The 16,542-nt window shown below is 39.0% G+C and overlaps 1 pseudogene; it reads left to right on the plus strand.

Moving 5' to 3' along the window:
- The first annotated feature begins 1,674 nt into the window (after window positions 1-1,674).
- Window positions 1,675-16,542, plus strand: part of LOC137736275 (protein DETOXIFICATION 29-like) — a 15,709-nt pseudogene continuing 841 nt past the window's right edge.

Raw genomic sequence — 16,542 nt, forward strand, 5'->3', positions numbered from 1 at the left:
GTACCCTGCAGCAGAAGTATGTCAAAGATGCAGGGTACAACAATAAGGTATCTCAACGTTAAATCTCAAACCGTTATTATAAGAAATCAATGCTCATTAACTTATGTAAGCACACAAGTCCATTGCATAGATATTTAGACAATGGAATAGACTGGGTGTAGGTTTTACATTCTAGTACTACATCACGTGAGCTGTGCTAGTCACATCACATACGAGTCCAAAACATCACACAAAAACATAGGCTGACACCTAACTCTGGATCCAAAGTGAATGTAAACGGTAATGAGCCGATAAAATGTAAGGATGTCATGCCACAAGTTTATACTCACAAATAATATTAAAAACATAAAGTGTACGACAAGTCTATTTGTAAAGCTAAACATGCCATGTCACATTATAATATATAAAAGTAGTTGTTGGGAAAATTATATATAGGGATAGAATCAAGAGACAAACATTTTGAAAAATATTTTTACATTTCTTCTGAGCCTTCAGATTTTATAACATCCAATGGTCCTAATTAAGAGTGATGTGGAGACTTTTAGTCATTAAATAATATAGTTGATGAAGTGGATTATTAACTAATATAATAAATAAATAAAGATTAAAACTTAAAATGAATAAAAATTGGGAATTTCGCTAAAAAGGTAAAAACCCTAGAAGCCTATTTGACTCTTGTGAACTCGTATCCAAAGCCTTACTATATCTATGGAGATTGGGGGATGGAGATTTCCCTGAATTCCAACGATGTGATTAACTTTACAATGTTGAGTAGTTTATTGTTTGCTATTTAATGGTTGCAAAAAGTTAAAATTGGGAGGAAAACTAAAGTGGTAAACTCTGCAAACATGAACAAAGATGGTTGGATATTAAAATTTCATGAGGAAATTGTAATTGAATGAAGAAGACAAATCATATTTTCATGCAGATAGAAGAATTTTTTGGAATGACATCATTCTTGTTTCGATTTCCTTTTTTTATTTTCATGGCAAAAAAATAGTATTATATAGCCATGAAGAAGCATTCACTGCATCAAAGACAATGATGAATTTCGTCATTGTCATATTGCAAACCTTTTTGTTGTTGTTGTTGGAGAGTTGCAGACTTAAAAGGCAAAGAGATCAGGAAGGAAGCTGGATCTATTTTAACTTCACAATATTCCTTTATCAAAATATTTATTTAAAATTTATTTTTATTTCCTTGTCATTGCCACATTATTTAGTAGTTATCTTAACTTTTAATTAGAAGCGCCAGATGTAAATAAATCCAAGAGCTTGTAAAAATTGTAAATAAATCCTAAACCCCATATCTGGATCAATCTTACGGTTGAAATTTAACAACTTAAATTTACTTCAGCATTTATTAATTACAATTAACCATAATTAGATCAAAAGCCATGTCAAGTCATTTAAAACGAACAAAGGGTAGGTGTCGAAGTTTAATTCGTCTAGAACACCAGCTGTCAATCTGTGTTGGAGTGATGGTAACCTGCAAAAATTTCTCGTGCAGCACGTAGATGGATTTTTCCATGTGAACATCACACGAAATGGTATATCACGTGTTCCTATATAAATGATGGGTTATGTGTGTTAAAAGATTAATAACTTAAAAATTAAAAATTTTCACAACTTGTATAAAAACACGTCCGTGTTCCCGCCACAACTAAAAATTTCTCTAGCATACGTGGGAAAGGGATCCTCGCCCACGCCTTTTCCATACACTTAGGCTTCCACGCACGTTTCACTTGTAAATTTCTCGACACCTACGCAAACGCAATCGCAAACTCTCTCCCTCTCTTTAATATATGGCGGATAACAAGCAGCCGCTTCTGCCGCCGACAGACGAGTTTGATCATCATCACCTGCACGACCACCTAGAGTCCCTGGCTCCGCCGGCAAACCCTTCTTTTACTTCCACCGCTTCCTTCACTCCCGATGCCGACGACATCTCTCCCATCGTCAGCGTCCGCGACTTCTTCCGCGAGTTCTTCAAAGAAACCAAAAGGCTATGGCTTCTCGCCGGCCCCGCCATCTTCACCTCCCTATGCAAGTATTCCCTCGGCGCAATCACTCAAGTCTTCGCCGGCCAAGTTGGCACCTTAGACCTTGCCGCCGTCTCCATTGAAAACTCTGTCATCGCCGGCTTCTCCTTCGGCGTTATGGTACGTATATCTCCCCCTCTCCCATACCCTTCAATCAAATATAAAAAATATGAATATCCATAAATGTGGATTTTGTTCCACGCTCAACACTCACTACAAGAACTGGCAATAGTTACTAATATTAATGTCAGTAGCTATTGTCAGTTTTTTAACTGTGACAAAGACCCACTGAGTTTGAATCTCACATATTAATTGATAATATATTTGAAGCTTGGAATGGGGAGTGCTCTCGAGACGCTATGTGGGCAAGCATTTGGAGCAGGGCAGCTGGACATGTTAGGAATCTACATGCAGAGGTCGTGGGTGATCCTCAACTCCACTGCCGTACTCCTCTCCTTTCTCTACATCTTTGCTCAGCCACTTCTCAAAGCGATAGGGCAGACCGCCGACATATCGAAGGCGGCGGGAGTGTTCGCGATATGGATGATACCGCAGTTGTTCGCGTACGCCATGAATTTCCCGATAGCCAAGTTTTTGCAGTCGCAGAGAAAGATGATGGTCATGGCGGTGATATCGGCGGTGGCTTTGATCCTGCATACGCTGTTCAGCTGGATTTTGATATTGAAGGTCGGGTGGGGACTGGTGGGTGCGGCGGTCGTGCTCAACGCGTCCTGGTGGTTCGTAGTTTTAGCTCAGCTGGGTTATATATTTTCTGGGACATGTGGTCAAGCTTGGGTTGGATTCTCATGGAAGGCGTTTCATAATCTTTGGGCTTTTGTTAAGTTGTCTCTCGCTTCCGCAATCATGCTCTGGTAATTAAAACCCCTTTCACGCATCTTTCTTTTGTTTTCTTGTTCCGGCCCTTTGAATTCTTTTGTTTTTTATCTTTCACAATTTCTATTTAATTTTCGACCGTTTGATAGAATGAATTAAAGATGATTAATGAACATAAATTAATAAGAAGTGTATGTAAGGTAAAAAGAGATTGTGCTTACCCTTCTTTTATTGAAAATAAATAAGTAAAAATTTTAAATGCTAAAATAACAGAACTTTTCGTGGTTACATTGTCATGTAGTACTACTAATTCAATTACAATAATACAGTAGTCTTAGTAAATAAACCAACTAATTATAACATAAATAAACTGATATTACCACAAAAATAAATGTTTATAAGTACTGAAAACACAAAACACATGCATGTTATAATAAGAGTGGATGAGTTTAGAAATTAAACAATATCACTTTTTTTAATAGATCGCTTGGCGAAGTTTTTATTTATCAGTGTTCTAAAAAATGACCTAGGCAGCCGCCTAGGCGCTGGGCGTGGTGGTGTCGATACGATTAGGTCTGAATCGTTAAGAAAAATCGGAGAGCTATTAGGCACTCGCCTAGGTGCTCTTAGGCGGCCTGGGCGGCTGTCTAGGCGGTGGTCTAGACGGCTGTCTAGATGGCGGTGTAGGCGGAGTGGAGGTTTCCTGAGAAGAAATTCCACCGCTTTGACTCCCTTTCTTTGTGCACCACCACCTTCTTAACTGTTGCGACTCCCTGTCTTTGAAATCCATTGAAGAAGAGAAATTTACAATGCAAAACAGAAGAAGAGGAAACAAGAAAAAAAAAGGAGAATGTACAGAAGGAAAACGGAAAGAAAAAGAAAGAAGAAGTGGAAAGGAAACAAGATGAAGCCGATGAGAAAAATGAAAGAAATAAAATGAATAAAAGTTATCATTTTCACACCAAAAAAGGAGTCTTGATTGATGTGTGAGGGATGGGGACTAGAGATGAAAGGTAAGAGTCACACATGACCACACACGTGCTGCTTTTTGAAATTTGGGAAGATGCATGCACTTCTTCACACCACACCACAAACTGACACAAGTGGGATTTTTATTTTTAGTTTTATAAAAATTAGATATAATCATTCAAAATATCCTCGCCGAATCCTCTCTACGAGGATCTTGAGAATCCTTCAATCACATTTATTTATCGTAAATCGTGTAATAAAAAATCTTTATAGATTTTTTTATTTAGAATTAAATATAAATAGCATCTGACATTCATCCTCACATAGAAGATCTGATGAGGATCTCACAAAGAAGATCCGGTGAATATCCACCCAGTGCGATGCACATAAGATATGACAGACAGATATCCCAAATATGGTTGTATCAAACAATCACATAGGGGTGTGCTATCCACACATCCCTTTTTACTTCTTTGACACCTTTTTAATTTTTGACCGTCGGATTGGATGAATTGAAGAAGATCAAAGTACAAAAATTAACTAAAGGTGTGAGAGAAGTAAAAAGAGATATGTGGATAGCACATCCCAAAACAAATCGTTGTCATACACATTTCAAATTTATAGAGGTGGATTCAACTTTACAACTGTGCCTTGGGCCATGACAAATGAAAGATTGGAACCACGAAGATAATCAAAGTACGTACTAAAAATGCTCAGCTTTAAATACAAGTAGAAACACAACCTTGCGATCACACCAGCTAACAAGCACCATCGTGTCTTTATGTGTGGATAACAATAATCCACACATAGGTCGGACCGGCTGAAAGCTTTATGTCTTTATTCTTCAACATGATTTATAATTGCCGTTTCTTCTATTGGTCTGCCTTTTGCTCCCTAACATATGATTTTATATTTACTTTTTCTTATGCTTTTCGGCTTTTGCTACCAAACAAGTAGCCCACACCACACCGCACTTACTAAGTTAACCAATTTAGGACATGTTTGATAATTATTTTTAGTAAATATTTTTATATTGGTAACGGTAAAAAATCTAAATAAGGTCAAATTTTAAAAACTTAATAAAGAAATTATCAAACAAGTTTTAAATTAGTTGTTCGTGATTAATTTTGTGAAATGCGAATAACAATTATCTACAATATTATAGATTCTGTTTAATTCTAATTTTATATTATATCTATTGGTTTCATAGAAATCCCAAATGATCAAATGAATTTCCAGAACAAGCTCATTTGATTTTATGTTTTTTTAAATCTTGTGCAGTTTAGAAGTATGGTACTTCATGGCACTGATTCTCTTTGCTGGGTATCTCAAGAATGCAGAAGTTTCTGTGGATGGCCTATCCATATGGTGAGTACTTAATCTCTTCATAACTCTGCTAATTACATTTTAATTTTTAGGTATTTTTTAGAGACATTGTCAAGCCTAGTTCATCTTATAAGCATGTGAAAAAATGTCTCATGGCACAAGTGGTCCTCTATCACAGTGGTAGAGGATGTGGATGCAAATTTCTTCTTTTTTGTTTTTGGACAAAATTGCACCTACAAAACAAACAACACCTTAGGTCAAGGCCAAGAGTCTCATGCGCCCACGATGAATTTGGGGGGGGGGGGGCTTTGGCCGAAGAACCTCCGATGCCAAAGTTATAATTTTGAGGAAAAAGTGTTTGGAGAATTTGGAGAATTTAGCAAAGGTGTAGAACTTCGTTTTTTTAGAGAAAATGGGGTAGTATATATAGGGCATGGCCAGTCTCCTTTGGAGAGATGGTGACCAGTCCTTTGTGGCATTTTTGGGTGTAATTTGTAGTTAATTAGCCAATTAATAGATTAGTTAGGTAATAAATCAGTTAATTAGCTAATTAATATAATTTGAAAGGAATGTTTTGGGGGTTACCTTGTGGAGAAGATTTGATGAGGATGAATGAAATATGTTTTGAATAAATACCTATTTTGGGCACTTTTGACTTGATTATGAGATGATTGCCCACTGCCCGTGTGTAGGAATTCCAGTATTCATTGAGGGTAATTTTGCCCTTTTAACCATATAATCCACGTGCCGCCTCCATATTTTTCTTGATTATTTTTTGCTCCACAAATGCCCCCACACTTACTGGGCTCCTTGCAAGAAAGGGCAGCAGGTGTAGATTCTCACTTAGACTTGGAATTAGATTCTTCTAGGAAAGGGAAATAAATCGCTTCCAAAACCTATTTAAGCCTACCTTAAATAGGGGTTAAATCAACTTCAGAGGGCAATTATTTGTCCTTACAAGAAAGAGAGAAAACTAGAGGATATTTATTCCCCCTCCCCTAGCACTCTTCTTTGCTTGTCCGTGTAAAGAACAATCTTCCATTGATTTATTTGTCTTCTTCGTGCCGCATCGATGTAAGAAAAACTTAGTTCTCCTTATCTTCTTCTTAGGTGGTGCTGTCGTGGGGCATCCTTCAGGGTGGTGCGGCACGTCGGCCGGCAAGGGTCAATAGTCGTCTTGCCAAAATTAAGGAAACTGCTTGAGTTTGATTTCTCAGCTGCTGTAGATGGAGCAGTCGGATGAGTGAACTGTTGAGTGCAAAATGGCTGCTGCTCCCTGACCATTCGCTGTCTAGTTGGTCTTCAAGCATTCGATCTTTTGAGCTATGTGGCCTTCTCGCACTAGAGAGCTTACCCAGATGGGTGTTGGGGAATTAGTTTACCCTATCATACTAGAGAGTAATTAGTTTACCCTCTCGCATTTAAGAGCAATTGGTTTACCCTATCGCATTGGAGAGCAATTAGTTTACCCTCTTTCACTGGAGAGTAATTAGTTTACCCTTTCGCACTGAAGAGCAATTAGTTTATCTTCTCGCACTAGAGAGCAAACCCGGATGGGTGTCGGAGAATTAGTTTACCTTATCGCACTGGAGAGCAATTAGTTTACCATCTCGCACTGAAGAGCAACTAGTTTATCCTTTCGCATTGGAGAGCAGACCTGGATGGGTGTCAGGGAATTAGTTTACCCTCTCGCACTGGAGAGAAATTATTTCTCAGACTGGAGAGTAGACTTGGATGGTTGTCAGGGAATTAGTTTACCCTATCGCACTGGAGAGCAATTAGTTTATTCTCTCGCACTGGAGAGCAAACCCGGATATGTGTCGGGGAATTAGTTTACCCTCACGCACTGGAGAGCAGACTCAGATGGGTGTTGGGGAATTAGTTTACCCTCTTGTACTGAAGAACAATTAGTTTACCCTCTCGCACTGGAAAACAATTAGTTTACCTTTTCGCACTGAAGAGCTTACCCGGATGGGGGTTTGAGTAGTCGTTGTAGACAGTAGTTGAGCTTGGCTTATGAATAACTTCTTGAATCTTCATTGAGAATACATAATGGATCAATTGTGTTGGAAGGTAGAAATTGCATAACAAACTAGATAATCCTCGGCTTGTAAGGTCTTGTTTGTCGAGCTGCTTGAGACTTCGAACTTATTTGGAAAAACTTTGACAGGGTTTAGGGGGTGATGGAGATTTCCCCTGCTTATATAGGCCGTGTTGTTGACCTGTCAAGATACTTATCACACTGGCCCTCATTTCTTAGCTTCTTAAGGTATTGTTTCCACGTCTGGCAGCCGTTGGTAGTATGGCCTGGTCCTTAATGGAATGCACAATACTTTGTCTGATCCAGCCTGGTAAAATCGTTTTTCATATGTGGCGGCAGCTTAAACCAAGGTTCATTCTTGAACTTACGGAGAATTTGGCCGATTGGAACTAAGAACTTGGTGAATGTTTCAAGCGTTGAGTATTCTCTGGTCGGGGAACATTCCATGCGTTACTTTTCTGACTCGTTTTTGTTAGACTGCTTGGCCTCGTCCTACAGTGCGTGCTTTTCTGCCAAAGCATACGAAGTTGCCAGGGTCAGTTCTTCTCTCATGATCAATTTTTCGAATAAAAGGTGTTCGGTGGGAAACCCATTTCTGAATGCTGTCATTAGGGGTGGGTTCGGTTCAAAACGGTTCGGTTTTTTGCCAAAACCGAAACCAAACCGAAATTTCGGTTCGGTTCGGTTCGGTTCATTTTTTTCGGTTCGGTTTTTTTCGGTTTCGGTTTTTTCCGGTTCGGTTTCAGTTTTTTATTTTTATTTTTAAATGATGTAAATGGAAGGAACCTACCTATCAACCTCCCAGTTCTCATATATCAGAGAATTGAGAGCCTCAAAATCCTGAATATATTCAAGTAATTCAACTATTTGTGATCAAGCAGAACGAATTCAAATTTTCAAAAGTTAAGCAAATACATAAACATATATTCTTCAAGGAAATGTACATCGCCAGGATTCAAAATTCAAAAACTTTAAAATTTACAAAATCATGAAATAACTCAACAAATTAACTGATCGATGCAAATCGAAAAAAAAGAAGAAGCAATTGGGTTCTTCTAAATACCATAATCGGACTTCAATAGCGCATGCCCAGTGCCCACATTCAAATTCATAGTCAAGTCCACAATAGATCTAGAAAATTCCAAAACATATTTAGAGAAAAATACAAACTTTTTCACCTTAAATTACATAAATTTCAAATGGGTAACCATACAATTAAAAACCTATGAATTGACAAATAAATAAAACCACAACCTTTGTTGCAGCGATATAGCCATGATCGTCACAAGCTCTTTCAATTCCTCTTTTTGTCGGATCTCGAAAAGGGCGAGGGAAAATCATGGTTTGGAAGAAGGAATCCGCGAGGAGGACAGGAGAAGATTGGAGAGAGAGTGATTTGGAGGAAGAGAGGAAGGAGAGGGAGAGGGAGGGAGAGAGAGAGAGAGAAAGAGAGGAAGCAAAGGCAAAGAGGAAGCAGCGGACGGAACAGAGAGGTGTTTGAGATCTGAAATGAAATGGGAGTGAGACAGCTAGGGTTTGTAAAGTTAAGAAATTTTATAAAGCATTAAACATAAGAAACCTATAAATAAATTACTGGTACAATTATAACAACATAAAGCCTACAGTCAAGTTGGCTTGCAACAACCAACCCCAACCTGTAGGGAAAGGGTTCAAACCCTGACGACAACATGTATTTTTTAGTATTTATATATGATTTTTTTTTTCGGTTCGGTTCAATTCGGTTCGGTTTCCAAACCTCAAAAACCGAAACCGAACCAACCAAATTCGGTTCGGTTCGGTTTTGTAGTTTCGGTTCGGTTTGGTTTTTGGTTTTTTTCGGTTTTCGGTTTTTTGAACCCACCCCTAGCTGTCATTGCTATGTCTTCATTGTAGCCAACAATCTTGGCCTTCTCCACTTTGAACCTCTTGACATAGTCACGAATTGGTTCCCAAGGGTCTTTTATGATGTTGAAGAGATGGTCGGATGTCCTTTTGATTGAGCAATTAGACGAATACTCCTTAGTGAAAACTAAGGAAAGTTCGTTGAAACTCCGGATTAACTGCGGAGGTAGGGTGTGAAACCAGTCTTGTGCCTCGCCTTGTAGAGTTGTGGCCCAAATTTTGCACATAAGCGCGTCATCGTTCCTGAAGAGGATCATGGTACTGCAGTAGTGCTTAAGATGTAGATCCGGATCTTCGTCTCTCTTATACAAAGTGAAGTAAGGCATAGTGAACCCGCGAGCGGGATCTGTCCGCTCGATCTCATCCGTGAATGATGACATGCTTATGTTGGTCATGTCTCATCGAAGCGCATCGTCAGTAGCCTCGTTGCGTGAGAAATTACGCAATCATTCAGTCAGGAGCCTGTCAACTTCTTCTTGAATTTGCCTCTGCTGAGGCAGTAGAATTTTCGGCTGCCCTTGTGTCATACCCCAGACCCGACTCGGTAATAAAAACTCAAACCCGAATCCTGCATGAGTTAAAAGTTACATAATTAAAAAGAAATTGGAACGGGTTGGAAAATAAAGTCCTCTTATTAAAATAACTCCAAAATCCTTACAGGGTGTACAAAAGTAATAAATTAAAATCCTTAAAACTCTTATCTAACACAACCTCAGCTCATCCATCACCTGTCTTGCCAAATAACTCATCTGTAAAATAATAGGTGAGGGGTGAGCAATAACCACCATCGCTCAGTGAGTAGAATATGAAATATGCCAGTCAAGCGATGCCATTTTAACGTACTATAAAATAGGATAATAATATCAAAGCTTTAGCCACGTAATTCCTTGTCACATCATCCATTTATGTGTTCATTATATCCTTCATAAATTGTAACTCACCACGTGACCCCTACTGGGCATCCTACCTTAATGTGCCCGTGTGCAATTTACATTTTTCCCTCGGATTAATGCAACACTAAAGTTCTCATGCTCCATGAACAATTCCAATTACTCACATATCACTATATTAATAATTCCGAAAGCATTTCTACAAATTCCAACATGCTTGACTTGAAATAGAGAGATATTTGTAAATAGATCAAAACCCACGATAGCTCGTGCTTTTCGTTTATCAGAAAATAAGAATATTTTGAAACACATTACATAAACCACTCACCTCGATAATCCAAGCTTTGGCAAGACAACCCAACTAACATCTCCGCACACCTTAAACCCTAGCTTTCCCTTTTCTTTTCTTTCTAAGCTCTCACTCTAACGTCTATATAAATATATACGCACAATATATATATATATACACACACACAAGTATGTATGAATGTACACAATGCGCGCGCGCGCACACGCACACACACACCAACCTCTATGTAATGCATGCATTGCGTGCTATCTCCATCTCTCTTTCCCATGAGAGCTCACAAGCTACACACCGCCTCCTTTCCAAAAACAGTGGAGCGAGGCTCCTATTTATAGGTTAGGGAAACCGGCAACAACTTAGTTGCAATTGGATGGTTTTGGCAGTCTCAAAGGTAATGATAAACGGGTGTCCTAAAATCTTTACACGCAGCCACTTTTTGATGAAGACTAAGCAACCTATATTGCTTTTTCATCAAACCTATAATCACACGAGTAAGAAATATAAGTGACTAAGCACTTAAACATATCCACACCTGCCACCTCCAGGTTCCATGTTGCACCATTAATTACCTATAAAATTGGCATCTAAAACTCTAAATAAATATTTATCTTAATTTTAAAATACGGGATCTCACAATCTAACCTCCTTAAAGAAATTTCATCCTCGAAATTTACTAGACCTTCGAGTCTACTCTTAAAGTTCTATATCACTAGCTCAATTCAATTCAACCTATCTAACTGGCTCCACAACATTCCAAGGGTATCTAATAACTGGGCTCTGATACCGTTCTGTCACGCCCCCGGATTCAGCTCGGTAATACAAACTCAAACCCGAATCCGAAACGTGAGTGAAAAGCTACATAATTAAAAGGAAATTGGAACGGGTTGGAAAATAAACTCCTCTTATTAAAATAATTCCAAAATCCTTACAGGGTGTACAAAAGTAATAAATTAAAATCCTTAAAACCCTTATCTAAAACAACCTCAGCTCGTCTATGACATGTCTTGCCAAATAACACTTGTCTTGCCAAATAACTCTTCTGTAAAATAATAGGTGAGGGGTGAGCAACAACCATCGTCGCTCAGTGAGTAGAATATGAAATATGCCAATCAGGCAATGCCATTTTAAATGTACTATAAAATAGGATAATAATATCAAAGCTTTAGCCATGTAATTCCATATCACATCATCCCTTTATGTGTTCATTATATCCTTCATAAATTGTAACTCACCACGTGACCCCTACTGGCCATCATGCCCTAATGTCCCCGTGTGCAGTTTACATTTATCCTTCGGATTAATGTAACACTAAAATTCTCATGCTCCATGAACAATTCCAATTACTCACATATCACTATATTAATAGTTCCGAAAGCATTTCCACAAATTCCAACATGCTTGACTTGAAATAGAGAGATATTTGAATATAGATAAATCTCATGATATCTCATGGTTTCCGTTTATCAAAAAATAAGAATAGTTGCAACACATTACCTAGACCACTCACCTCGATAATCCAAGCTTTGGCAAGACAACCCAACTAACATCTCCGCACACCTCAAACCCTAGATTTCCCTTTTTCTTTTCTTTCTAAGCTCCCACTCTAACGTATGTATAAATATATATGCACAACACACACACACACACACACACACACCAACCTCTACGTAATGCATGCATTGCATGCTATCGCCATCTCTTTCTTCTATGATAGCTCACAAACTACACACCACCTCATTTCCAAAAACAAAAGAGCAAGGCTCCTATTTATAGGTTAGGGAAACCGACTACAACTTAGTTGCAATTGGATGGTTTTGGCGGTCTTAAAGGCAAGGATAATCTGGTGTCCTAAAATCTTTCCACGCAGCCACTTTTTGATGAAGACTAAGCAACCTATACTGCTTATTCATCAAACCTATAATCACACTTGTAAGAAATATAAGTGACTAAGCACTTAAACATATCCACCCCTGCCACCTCCATTTTCCATGTTGCACCATTAATTACATATAAAATTGGCATCTAAAACTCTAAATAAATATTTATTTTAATTTTAAAATACGGGATCTCACACCCTAGTCGTGACCTATTGGTCTAGGCTACTCTTTTTTATGCTTAACTCATCTATATCATGGCTGCGGTGTATGTATGATGTTTCTGGCGAGCAAGCGGGCTGTTTGCATGCTGCCGGTTGAACTTGAGTCGGATTGAGTGATTGCTTCTCTCCATCTGTTGTGCTGCCTACTCCAATGTGAGGTGGAGAATGCTCATTTTGAGCCTAGTTGTGAATGAACACTTCGCCTAAAAGGTTGTCCATGTTGATAATCGAAGTATGGCCTCAACCATGAACGTATGCTCGTCCGTGGGCTTGATCAGGAATGCATGCTCCTCCGCGCGCTAAGATGAAAGTACACGCTATCCCAAGGACTTAGGAGGGAGGGTAAGCTGCTAGAACGCTCGGATCATGGCTAGTTGAAAGGCTGCTTGCCGAGACGCTGCTGGAGAGGTTCTTCGTTTGCCCTTGTCCTACTTCGGGACACCTCGTCAGGGGCACGTTGCATCTCGGTGTGCTGCAAGAGCTGATTCACTAAGGTCGTCTGCTGTGCGAGGGCGCTCATCAACTCTATACCTTGTCGAGACAAGTGTTGTTCTCCATTTAGGTTGGAAAAGCTTGGAAGAAATGCGTTTGCTTGAGCAATGTGGTAGACTCCGGGCACGAGATTTGAGTTGAGAAATGTCAAATCCGCAGAGAAATGTGATGAAAATGCCCCGGCTCAATCTTAGGCCCAGAAATTTGAAGTCGGGATGGTTGAACTAATATTAGACTGATTTGGGCTGCTTAGAAAGCCACGGGAGCAGGTTGGGCCATGAGAGTAGATTGGACCGCGGGAGCAAGCTAGGCCATAGGAACAGGCTAGGCCACGGGAGTAGGTTGGGCCACTGGAGCAGACTAGACCGTAGGAACAGGCTGGGCCACGGGAGTAGGCTACTCGGCATGTGGCGCACGTGGGTGCGAGGCTAGGGCTTACGTTGTTAGGGCAGCGGTTTGGGCTGCTTTTAGTGCTTGGGCTTCCTGCTGCAAAGTGGCGTGGGCCTGAGCTGGTGGCTGCCTCGCTGCCCCCTACTCACTGTGGGCTCACTGCTATGGAGCTGGCCTACTCCCCACTGCCATGGTAGTCCCCATGGCTCGGTGGTGCTCCTTGGTGGTAAAGTTGCTCCTATTGCCATCGTGTTGAGCTTTGTGGATCGTCGTGGTGGGGCTACGTCTCGTCCTCCATCATTCGATCCGGATCTTTGAACATAGGAAGTTTTGTTCGTCAAGGTTTCCAAATCCCTTGCCATTGTACTTTATTTTTAGAAATAAAAATTCTAAGAATAAGAACATATGAAAAATTTACAAATAAACAAGAAAACGAAAAACCTTAAATGCGAGAGTCTTCTATGAGTGTGTGACTTAACTCTTAATGAAGGCACCAATTTGGGGATGCAAGCTTATTCCTTCTTATTCTTGGACAAAATTGCACCTACAAAACAAACAACACCTTAGGTCAAGGTCAAGAGCCTCACGTGCCCACGATGAATGAGGGGGGCTTTGGCCGAAGAACCTCTGATGTCAAAGTTAGAATTTTGAGGGAAAATTGTTTAGAGAATTTAGCAAGAGTGTAGAACTTCAGTTTTTAGAGAAAATGGGGTAGTATATATAGGGCATGGCCGGTCCCCTTTGGAGAGATGGTCACATGCCCTTTGTGGCATTTTTGGGTGTAATTTGTAATTAATTAGCTAATTAATATAATTTGAAGAGAATGTTTTGGGGGTTATCTTGTGGAGAAGATTTGATGAGGATGGATGAAATAAGTTTTGAACAAGTACCTATTTTAGGCACTTTTGACTTGATTGTGGGATGATTGCACACTGCTTGCGCGTAGGAATTCCAGTGTTCATTAAGGGTAATTTTGTCCTTTTAACCCTAAAATCCACGTGTCGCCTGCATATTATTCTTGATTATTTTTTGTTCCACAGAGGAGTATTGCACTTGCATCACGATGTGAGTTTGAACCTCGTTAGTTCCTTAATTTAAACAAATTTATTGTTTATGAATGAGGGGGGTTTTGACCGAAGAACCTCCGATGCCAAAGTTAGAATTTTGAGGGAAAATTGTTTAGAGAATTTAGAGAATTTAGCAAGAGTGTAGAACTTCAGTTTTTAGAGAAAATGGGGTAGTATATATAGGGCATGGGCGGTCCCCTTCGGAGAGATGGTGATCGGCCCTTTGTGGCATTTTTGGGTGTAATTTGTAATTAATTAACTAATTAATAGATTAATTAGGTAATAAATCAATTAATTAGCTAATTAATATAATTTGAAAAGAATGTTTTGGGGGTTACCTTGTGAAGAAGATTTGATGAGGATGGATGAAATAAGTTTTGAACAAATACCTATTTTGGGCACTTTTGACTTGATTGTGGGATGATTGCACACTGCTTGCGCATAGGAGTTCCGGTGTTTATTGAGGGTAATTTTATCCTTTTAACCCTAAAATCCACGTGTCGCCTGCATATTATTCTTGATTATTTTTTGCTCCACAGAGGAGTATTGCACTTGCATCACGACGTGAATTTGAACCTCGTTTGTTCCTTAATTTAACATCTAACCTAACAAATTTATCGTTTAAGAAATTGGATTTTTTTTTCTTTTTTTTTTCTTTTTTTTTTTTTAGCATAGACCACACTTCATATAAAACATGAAATCTATAAATTAATTAAACAAAGAAATGATATGATTAAGAAACCGTCCCTTTAATCTAAAATTGCCTGATTCGCATAATATATATATAACTTTTTATGATTACCAATATTTTATCCCATTTTGCGGGTCCACATAAAGAAAAAGATAAAATCAATTTTGTTTTTTTTTACCCCATACTTTTGGACTCACGAATTGGAAAAACATCTTTCTGTAAAAGCACTTTTCCCCTCTCTTTTTTTCGGTCAAATCACTTTTCTCTTTTGATTTCATGCTTCTAGTCATCAGAAGTCCTTGACAAATTTGTATTGGAAGCTTGCATCATTTGGATTTAAACATTGAGGGGCCTTATTACTGAGGATCCTCTCTGGATCCAATCGCATTCGTTCATCGTATATCATGTGGTAAGAAATCATTGTAAATCTTTTTATTTAAAATTAAATATAAACAATACCTGACGAAACTGGCCACATAATGTACGATAAACGGATGTGATTGGAGGATCCTCAAGATCCTCACAAAGAGGATTTAGAGAGAATCCTCATTCCTTATTACTACGTACACTTAGTTATCTCTATTTTCTAATTTAGATATGTTCTTCCTCTTCATCATATACTATCGCGTTGGAGTTCTCTCTTCTTTCTTTAGTCTAATTCAAAGTAGAAATATCGCTTGTAGTAAAAATTATCTAGTGTCCTTAATTTGTTCAACATAATATAGCTTTTGAATATTATCAATGTACTATTTTTTTCTTCTGGTTTATGAAAAACTGGATTTAATTGACTAGTTTTTTTATATATGCATTGTTGAATTCGCAGCATGAACATATTGGGATGGACGGTCATGTTGGCTATGGGCATGAACGCAGCAATAAGGTCAACTTTTAATTCATATCAAAGTCCACAAACTTTAGAACACACAAAAATGTCTGTCGTAATGAACTCAAACATTTTGCAGCGTGAGAGTGTCAAATGAACTAGGAGCAGCTCACCCAAGAACAGCAAAGTTCTCACTGGTAGTAGCGGTAATAACTTCCTTTTGATCGGCGCTATCCTCTCGCTCATCCTCATCATCACCCGGGACAAATATCCAGCCTTGTTCTCAAGTGATTCGGAGGTTAAAGCTCTCGTGAAGCAGCTTACACCATTGCTGGCAACCTGCATTGTTATTAACAACGTTCAACCAGTTCTCTCTGGGGTTGCAATTGGAGCAGGATGGCAGGCTGCAGTAGCTTATGTGAACATAGCCTGTTACTATGTCATTGGGGTGCCCTTGGGCCTAATTTTCGGCTACAAGCTTGATTGGGGTGTTAAGGTAAGTTTTCATTCATATTCCCACAATCTCACCTCTCAACATTTCGTTGGTTTTAGTTTTTACATCGAGAGATTTTATTAGCACTTCAATTGTTAAAATTAACATTTATACGATGATCATTTTCAGGGCATATGGATTGGAATGTTGTTAGGGACGATCCTTCAGACTTGTGTCC

The sequence above is a fragment of the Pyrus communis genome, chromosome 6 (assembly GCF_963583255.1).
Source record: "Pyrus communis chromosome 6, drPyrComm1.1, whole genome shotgun sequence".
NCBI lineage: Eukaryota > Viridiplantae > Streptophyta > Magnoliopsida > Rosales > Rosaceae > Pyrus > Pyrus communis.